This window comes from Scylla paramamosain, chromosome 43, assembly GCF_035594125.1.
Source record: "Scylla paramamosain isolate STU-SP2022 chromosome 43, ASM3559412v1, whole genome shotgun sequence".
Taxonomy (NCBI): Eukaryota; Metazoa; Arthropoda; class Malacostraca; order Decapoda; family Portunidae; genus Scylla; species Scylla paramamosain.
Genome location: NC_087193.1, coordinates 10047284 through 10056707, shown reverse-complemented (window position 1 = coordinate 10056707; position 9424 = coordinate 10047284). Strand labels below are relative to the sequence as shown.

The 9424-nt window shown below is 40.0% G+C and overlaps 1 long non-coding RNA gene across 3 annotated transcripts in view; it reads left to right on the top strand.

The window, feature by feature from the left end:
- Window positions 1–1291: 1291 nt before the first annotated feature.
- LOC135093679 (uncharacterized) overlaps window positions 1292–9424 on the top strand; it is a 204124-nt gene continuing 195991 nt past the window's right edge. For all 3 annotated transcript variants that reach the window (XR_010263454.1, XR_010263455.1, XR_010263453.1), the window contains exons 1-2: window positions 1292–1364; window positions 6716–6809. This is a non-coding gene — a long non-coding RNA (uncharacterized LOC135093679). The remainder of the gene's footprint in view (window positions 1365–6715; window positions 6810–9424) is intronic.

The window sequence follows — 9424 nt, the reverse complement described above, 5'->3', positions numbered from 1 at the left end:
TCTCTCTCTCTCTCTCTCTCTCTCTCTCTCTCTCTCTCTCTCTGTAGTTTAGCATTATTTTTTTTATTCTTACTCTATGAATCAAAGAATTATAATTACCTGATTAATGAACTTACGTAAATTGTCCCCTGATGTCCTTATTACTAACACCACCGCCACCACCACCATCACCGCCGCCACCACCACCACCGCCGCCACTCACAGCACCAATGCAAACAAAAACATAAGACCACACACAAAAAACAAACACACAAGACAACAAAACAACCAAATCCTCCGCAACCTAACTATTATAACTGATCAAAAAATCGCTGAATAATTAACATTCAGAGGAGGGAGGCCACTGGGGGGAATGTGAGGGTGGAGAGCGGGTTAGGGGTGGTGGGGGGGTTAATGGGTGGGCGCTCATTATATTGGCGTGAGCACCATTGACGGGAGTGTAAATCTGGCCTAATTAGAGCGGCCTGCGTTTGTTGGAGCTTCCCATGATGCATTGCGTTTCGTCCAGGAAGTGTCGGGGAAATATTGCTCGCCAGGTGAGAGGTGAGGCCACGTGTCGTTTGATCCTGTGTTTTCCTCCTCCTTCTCCTCCTCTTCCTCCTCCTCCTCCAAATCGATTTGTTAATTTAGGGCTAGGTCAGTTATATATACACGAGGATTATTCCCCGTCCTTCTAGTAATTGCCAGCCATATTGTGCCTCTGTTCGTTTGTGTGTGTCTGTTTTTGTCAGTGTCTCTCTTTCTATCACTTACGAGTACGTTTACTCTTTCCCTTCCTGCAGTGTGCTGGAGAGAATGGCAGCCGGGGAAGCGTTTATCACCACCCGTTCTCACACAAGTAACGCAGTAAACGTGTAACAAGCATTAGGGCAGTTAACAAGCAGCCTCATAACAAGCGAGCAAACTATCCGGTATTTGCTATTGCTTGTTTCCCCGGCTGCCACCCTATATGTAGTGCCGCGCCGTGACGCAGCACTGACTAACGGCTCTAAACAAGTGAGGCCGGTATGAGTGTTTTCGGGAATGGAATGAATGTGACTCAGTTTAAGAATCGCTTCTCCGTTAGCTTTGTAAACAGTGTAGACTCCGATGATCTACCGAGACAGCTATTTCTTAGATTATCTGAATTACCGCCATGTTTGGAGCGGCTGGGCTGGCGCTGGCGTAGAGTGGCTACTGGCCTGCCCTCTGTCGACCTCCCCCAGAAGTGTTGTTTGGCGGGAACCAATCATTTTAAAGGGACCGCGTGACGTCATGTTTTTTTCGTGCCAGAACCAATCAGAGTGGGGGCGTCCTTGTTTCCCAGCCACCACCAGACCCGTGGCTGGCGAGGGGCTGTGAGGACGAGACGGCGGCTGGCTAAGGTAATGTGTTTTTTTTAATTGTCCTGTAAGTGTATAGACAAACATTGCCGTTTCTGTAACATCTACTAGTAAGTGCATGACAACGGATTTAATTTTTCCTCCTAAGCTGAACGCATTATACATATACAGTGGAAAACTGGGAGAAAGGCGGAGAATTTCGTTCCAAAATGCTTTTCCTTCGTTATTTTTTTTAATCCTTATTTTTTGAGACGAACTAGAAATCAAAATGTAAGGTAAATCTAAAGCAAGGGAAATCTGATTATAAATAGTGTTTTATTAAGAGGGAACGAGAAATGTCTGTCTATCTAGTATCTACTCCTCGCCTCATGTTAGTCGCCGTCTTGTTAGGCAGTGTAAGGGACGAGCTATCCAGTGGGTGACAAACTTTCTCCTGTGCCCTTCTCGTTTCCCCCTTCAGCTCTTGTAGGCAAAGTTTAATCTTGTGTACGTCAGAAGTAAAGTGTTAGACATAAATAATCGCCAGAGAGAGAGAGAGAGAGAGAGAGAGAGAGAGAGAGAGAGAGAGAGAGAGAGAGAGAGAGGCGTAAACGTGCAAAGGTGGCCCGTGATGAAAAGTGTACTTAAAAGTGGGAGGTAACGAAGTTCATATTCTCAGGCCTCGGGTTAAGACTAAGATCCATATTCCGAAATGTTTTACTCGTTCACCACGACTATTTTCAAAGGTCACAGATGATCAGCGGGGCTCTCACGTTTCCTTTTCGTGTTATTAATGTAGAAATCTTGTTAATTTATCACTAACCATGCAAAACAATTTAAAAACCCGCGAAATTTCAACTAGAGCCTCTTGAAAGTAATGGAGGTGCAGCGCAGGAGTGTCTCAAAATATGAATCAGGGATATGCATTTTCATTAAGAGTTTCGTACTGGTCGTAGTTATGAGGCGTCACGAGCCGAGGTTTACAGTAGATGGGGCTAGCGATACACGGGGCTTAGGCGTCCCTGAGGGGTTAGGTGGTCAGCCCTCGAAGATTAATTAGCCCCACAAGTTCAAGAGGTTAGCCCCCACAAGTGTCAGAAGTAAGGACCACGAGTTAAAGAGGTTAGTCCTACAAGTTTAATTAGCCCCACGAGTTTAAAAGGTCAGGCCCAAGTTTAAGGAATTAAGGCTTTCGTCCCACAGTTTAGTCCCATAAAGTTTGGTCCCACAAGGTTTAAAGTTTAGACGTAGGTTAATGAATATATCACTTTTTTTTCTCTCTCTCTATTTTGTTAGCATTGTTATTGTATTTATTTTGTTCGTTGTTCCATTTGCTCGCACTGATCAGTCACTGGCTATTAATTTCCGGCCAGCGTGTTGTGAATTGTTCTTGAAAATGGATAACTTTTTTATTCTCCATTTTGCAGATCACTTTTTTTGGTGGTTTCCTTTAAAAAAAAACAACAATAAAAAAATAAAGTATCATATTTTGCCTAGAAATAAAAAAGCTCACTGACTCGAAATCACATCAGAAGGCAAACAGAGAGAGAGAGAGAGAGAGAGAGAGAGAGAGAGAGAGAGAGAGAGAGAGAGAGAGAGAGAGAGAGAGAGAGAGAGAGAGATACTGTACACGAACACATTCAAACACAAATAAGCACACGGATACCAGTACACCGCGTAAAATACACAAAAAATACACGCACACATGCAACGCTAATCTGATAGTGAGCGAAAACAAAGCGAGCCGTGTAACGCAAACTATCACAATCGTAACGAACAGTGTGGTGTGTGTGTGTGTGTGTGGGTGTGTGTGGGCGCGCGGGTCAGCGGCAGACGATACCATTAGAGTGGAAATACCATTATTGAGGCTCCGATTATCGCTCTTCCGGTTGTAATGACTGTTATTGTCGATCGCCACAGTGGTGACGTCACGCGGGGCTCGACCAATCACGAGGCAGAATGGTGCACCCTAATGCCCCTGACCCGCTGCCAAGGCACTGGGATATTTAAAGCCCCAATTACCTCTCTTAGGACATTTAAATGCTCCTGAAATGCCCCTGACTTTAGATTTTAGATTTAGAGCATTTGGTTTTGTGTTCTGGCATGTTGCGGTTTTGTGTTGTTGGAAGGGATGCTGTAACACACGCACACACACACACATATAAGGATAGACAGGCAGCCAAACACACGTCTGTGCTGTATATCCTTATTTATGTGTTCCATCTCGTCTCCTCCAATATCCTTCCATCTCTCCTTCCTTCCTTCCTTTCGTTTTTTTCTCTGTTCCTCCTTTGTTTTCCTTTTCATTTCTTATCCTGCACAATATATGCACTTATCATCATCATCATTATCATCATCATCATTATCATCTTTCGCATTAATTAGAAAAGAATTAGATTAAATTTGACAGTTGATTTAAAGCAATTTTGAGTATTAATTATTTCTCTGGTGATTGTGTTAGCAGAGAGAGAGAGAGAGAGAGGAGAGAGAGAGAGAGAGAGAGAGAGAGTGAGTCACGCTTTCCTCTCCCCTACCTTTAGTTTAGTTCCCTTTAATACAGAAGAGGTGTGAGGAGATGAAGAGGAAGAAAGAAGGAAAGAAGAGGAGGAGATTGAAGAGAAGCAAGGGAAGGGAACAATGAGGAACATGAGAACAAGAAGATAAGAATGAAGAATAAGCGGAGGAGGTCTAGAAGGATGGGCAAGATATGAATACAAAGATAAAAATGATGAAGACAAAGAGGAAGAAGATGAAGGTGACTAAGACAAAGAAGAGAAAGAGAAGTAAAGAGAAGGATGAGGACTAAGAATAAGAATAAAAGGAAACAAGAAGTAACAGCATAATTCAACAAAGAAAAGAACCCAGAATAGAACAAGGAAGAACGAAGATGTGGATGAGGAGGACGAAAAGGAAGAGGAGAAGCAAGAAGATGAGGAGGAGGAGGAAGAGGAGGAGAGATAAGAAGACTCTATGACACGACGCTGTGTTGAAGCTTGGGGAGTAAAATATTGTAGATAGGGGGAATCTCTCTCTCTCTCTCTCTCTCTCTCTCTCGCTCTCTCTCTCTCTCTCATCTCTCTCTCTCGTCCTCTCTCTCTCTCTCTCTCTCTTCCATTCCTGTTTTGCTTTTACTTCGTTTATTTAAATTCATGTATTTTTTCAGGATTTTTTTTTTCAAGGTCATTTTAAGGTGAATTGTTTTGATCAGTTCTCGACATTTAATTTTTTATCGTCTCTCTCTCTCTCTCTCTCTCTCTCTCTCTCCTCTCTCTCTCTCTCACTCTCTCTCTCTCTCTCTCATCTCTCCTCTCTCTCTCCTCTCTCTCTCTCCTCTCTCTCTCTCTCATCCTCTCCTCTCTCTCTCTCTCTCTCTCTCTCTGCCTCACTTAGCGGTCAATACTTCAGTCCTGCGAAGGGTTATGGGTAACAAACCACTTATGTACTGGTGCAGGTGTTAGAATTTCTCTCTCTCTCTCTCTCTCTCTCTCTCTCTCTCTCTCTCTCTCTCTCTCTCTCTCTCTCTCTCCTCTCTCTCTCTCTCTCTCTCTCTCTCTAACAATACGTTCTCAGTATTCCAGTTTAGCTATTGAGAGAGAGAGAGAGAGAGAGAGAGAGAGAGAGAGAGAGAGAGAGAGAGAGAGAGAGAGAGAGAGAGAGGCAATGACAAAAAGATGCATAGAGACAAATAGAAGATTTTTGGGAACTGTTGAAAAATCCCTTATGTAACTTTATTTCAATTTCGTTCGCAATTATATAATCTCGGGATGTAGTCTAACATCATTTTGCTTTTCGTTTTTTTTTTTTCTCAGGATTTTATCATTTATAAAAATCGAGTATAGTGCACTTATTTACCCAGCCCTCTCTCTCTCTCTCTCTCTCTCTCTCTCTCTCTCTCTCTCTCTCTCTCTCTCTCTCTCTCTCTCTCGACTCTCTCTCTCTCTCTCTCTCTCTCTCTCTCTCTCTCTCTCTCTCTTGCTCTGCTTCCTTGCTTCCTTGTAATTTCCGGTTGAGTTTGATACGTGGACTTGCTACATGATAACACTTTATTAATTAAAATAATGATAAAATGATGATCTCAACAGTAATGATAATGATAGTAGTAGTGATGGTGGTGGTGGTAGTAATAGTAGTAGGTTGTTGTTGTGTGTTGTAAAAGAAAGAGGATCAGTTTTGTTTTGTTCATTATATTTTTCTAGCAGTGTTTAGGTCAGATTTTACAGTAGTAGTAGTAATAGCAATAATAATAATAATAATAATAATAATAATAATAGTAGTAGTGGAAGTAATATAAGTAGCAGCAACAGTATAAGATGCAGGAAATCATCACCACCACCACCACCACCACCACCACCACCTTCCATAATCTCAATAATAACAGTAATATACATAACAATAACACTAATAACAATAACACGACACTAATAACAGGTATACATACATAGATGCAAAGGTCAAACACCTGCACAGAACCTCCATCATATGCAGGTAAAATTTTTCGCCAGGTGAGGAGGGAGCATTAAAAACATACCGTGGGTACATGACGAGTGTGATGCGTTCTTTATGTAGCACAGAAGGACACTTGTTGATATATGACAGGGGGGAAAAGGGAAAGGCAGAGGAGAGGTGGTGTGAATTTTCTAACCAGGAGCGAGCAGTGATGATGATGATGATGGTGTTTGCAATGAAATATAAAACGTGGGGGGGAAGTTTTGAAGAGGTAAAGAGTGCGGTGGTATTTTTTGTGTGTTGTTTTTCTGTGTAAGATACGAGTAATAATATGTGCATCGATGAATTGATAATGGTGTTTGCAGTGAAATGTAAAAATGTAAGGGAAGCTATGAAGACAGTGCTTGCTGTTGTTCTTAATGTGTAAATGTAATACGAGTAATGATAATGTTATGTGGGTTGATTGATTAATGGAAAATGCAAAAGAAGTTATGAAGAGACAAAGGATTAATTTTTTTTTTTTTTTGTGTGTGTGATGACAAGGAGATATATTGATTGATGTTCATGTATAGATTGATGTATTAGTTGATTGATTGATTGAGTGACTGACGGATAAGTTGCTTGATTGATTGATTGATTGATTGACTGATTGAAGTTATGGAATGATTGATTGATTGACTGTCAGAGTGACTTACTGGTTGGCTTTGATTTTGTATAGCTGTTAGATGTAAAAAAATATTGATCTACTACTACTACTACTACTACTACTACTACTACTACTACTACTACTACTACTGCAACTACAGCAATTTTAGATAATAACAATGATAGTAATGATAATGATAATCTGCATAAGTGAAAATATATATATATAAAAAAAAATGGCATTAATCTTCGCTCTTCAATCGCAGACTTGTCAATAACAGAACCAAAATTTCTCACACGTAAAATTTGCTTTTCTCATCCAGATGCGCTGATTCCTCTGGTGGGAGGTGACGCGGGGAAATAATGTGCGTAAAAAAGCCAAAGCTACGAGGGACAGAGGCGGGGGAAAATGGACAGGTAAGTTGCCTTGTTTATGGTACGTTCATTGTTTACCTGTGTGTAATAATTTTAGAAAGTTATCTTGGTTTGTTTACATTTTTTTATAGTTATTTAGTTGAGTGTTTTTTTTTTTTTTTTTTGTAATATGTATCTAATGCTTTTCTACACTAGTTTTATAATATTCTTTTCGTTTGAGTGTCCATAATTCTCTATATAATGTTTTAGGATGCTGTGTTGGTCCATTTATCGATTGTTTTATGTGCACTATCTTTATTAACAACTTTGGTGTATCTATCGATCGTCTGCTCCGCTTAGATTTAGAATGTTACTTGGTTTTAATTTATTCATTATTGGGAAGGAAGAAAACGTAAAAAGTTCAGGTAAATAATCTCTGTATATGAAGAAAAATAATCACTAACATCACTCCTTCTTTATTACTTAATCGCTTTTCATACTGCTAGTTAATTTATTATAGGATGTTATTTTGCTTTAACTTTTTCGGTCTTGGGAAGGAAGCAAAGGTAAATGAAGTTAAGTGAAGTAACTCCTACATATCAAGAAAAAAAATAATGACTAATATCACTATTGTTTTACAATTATCGCTTTTTCATATCTGTTTTACCTCTGTAGCCTTGGGGCGGTACGGACAGACGTCACTGACTGGGATAACTCTTGCATGTTAAGGAAAAACCTAACTCTTGTATCTTACCACCGCCACAATAGTAATAAAGAAAAATAAAGCAGGATTTCCTCTGGACGATAAACATTACTTACAGAATGCGCATAGAGTCATAAAAGTCACTGCCCAACACAACAATAATACACTAAGAAGAAGCAGAAACTAATATATATATCTCTCTCTCTCCCGCCACTTCGGTGTATAAGTGAAAGATTTCGTTGAGGAATAAATCATACGAATTCAAACAGTAAATGATGAACACAAAGTCTACATATAAAATAACCGTTGTGTATTAGGAAGGAATTAAATAACGCATCTTCCTCACTACTACCTTTGTGTATTAGAGAAATAACTACCATCTTTGTGTATTGGAAAAGGATATAACATACCTTCCTCACTACCTACCTTGTGTATTAGGAAAGAAATGAAATAACGTATCTTTCTTACTTCCACATGAGAAAAAAATATATGAACAACATCCGCGGAAGAGCAAATAATAAAAGTTATTGATGAACTCGAGGTCTTTACGTCAGACGAGTTACGTGCCTTGGAGCAAACGATAACTTATATAACGTAAAAAAAAATAAAAAAATAAAATAAAGCAATTTCCGCCGGAGAACAAATACTGTTAGGAAAAATAGATAAATAACCAGACGAACACGACCTTTCCAATAACAAACAGTGAAAAATAAGGAAAACACTCAAACAAAAACACCAGAAACACCACTTATTTCCAACTCTCCCGTCAGTAGCAACACGGCTTTCCCTTTCCTCACAGCATATATCTCTCCATAGTATATTAGCTTGAGGGAAAGAGAGAAGGAAGAAAAGAATGAGGAGCAGTTGGGAGGGAGGAGAGAGGAAGAAGGATAAAAGAGAAAGTGGATTGAGAGGAAAATGATTTTACAGAGGACACAAACCCATACATCATGTGGATTCATATCGTCCTAGGCCATACATCAAGGGCGTAGTGGTACATCAGCACTTATCTAATATTTATCATCCCGACCAATGAGGGGCCGCCGGCGGGGGTGACGTCAGACCAGCGGTGATTTGTGATTGGTTGAGAGGGAGATGGATAGGAAAAAGATTAGCTGCTGGGAGTGAATGAAGATAGGACTGGGAGAGAGAGAGAGAGAGAGAGAGAGAGAGAGAGAGAGAGAGAGAGAGAGAGAGAGAGAGAGAGAGAGAGAGAGAGAGAGAGAGAGAGAGAGAGGGAGAGGCACATGGAGAAGACAGACACAGATAAATAGATGATGATAAAAAAACGTCCACAACTCACTTTCTACATCCACGTCTCTCTCTCTCTCTCTCTCTCTGCTCTCTCTCTCTCCTCTCTCTCTCTCTCTCTCTGACTCAACAAAATTCTCTTAATTACGAAGACTTGCGTAACGTTTCCGGTAATACGAAGTTGCAGAAGAATGTTAACAGAATACTGAATTTCACTATCAAAGTTTCTCCTGGAATCACAGTGGCATGATATCACTGCTTTAAATATGATAGAGAAAATAATAATGATGGCAAACTTTTTAACAGTCTCAGGAGAAGGAACTACAAACTATGGTAAAAGAATAAGGAGATACATTACTATATCACAATAGATTTACGATTAAACTCCTGAATGAAGTTTGATTGAAGAAGAGTTTTATTTTTATTTTATCTTATTTTATTTTTTTATGAGGTGTTTCAGCATCAATAATATATTGCTACAAGGAGTATGAGTCGCTGTTCGCCTTAAGTATGCACTAAGAAGCTTGTTTTTTTCCATGTTTTTTTTTCCTTTTTTCCACGAGGTGTTTTACTATCAAAATCATAGAGAAAGTGTGGGCAACTGTTCCCCGTAAGTCTTCATTTATCACGTCAGACTCTTCATGGAAGCAATGACACACCGCTAGACACCATTAATTCCTCATCCTCCCTGCCGTGTCTGATAAACCACGCGGGAACAATCTTG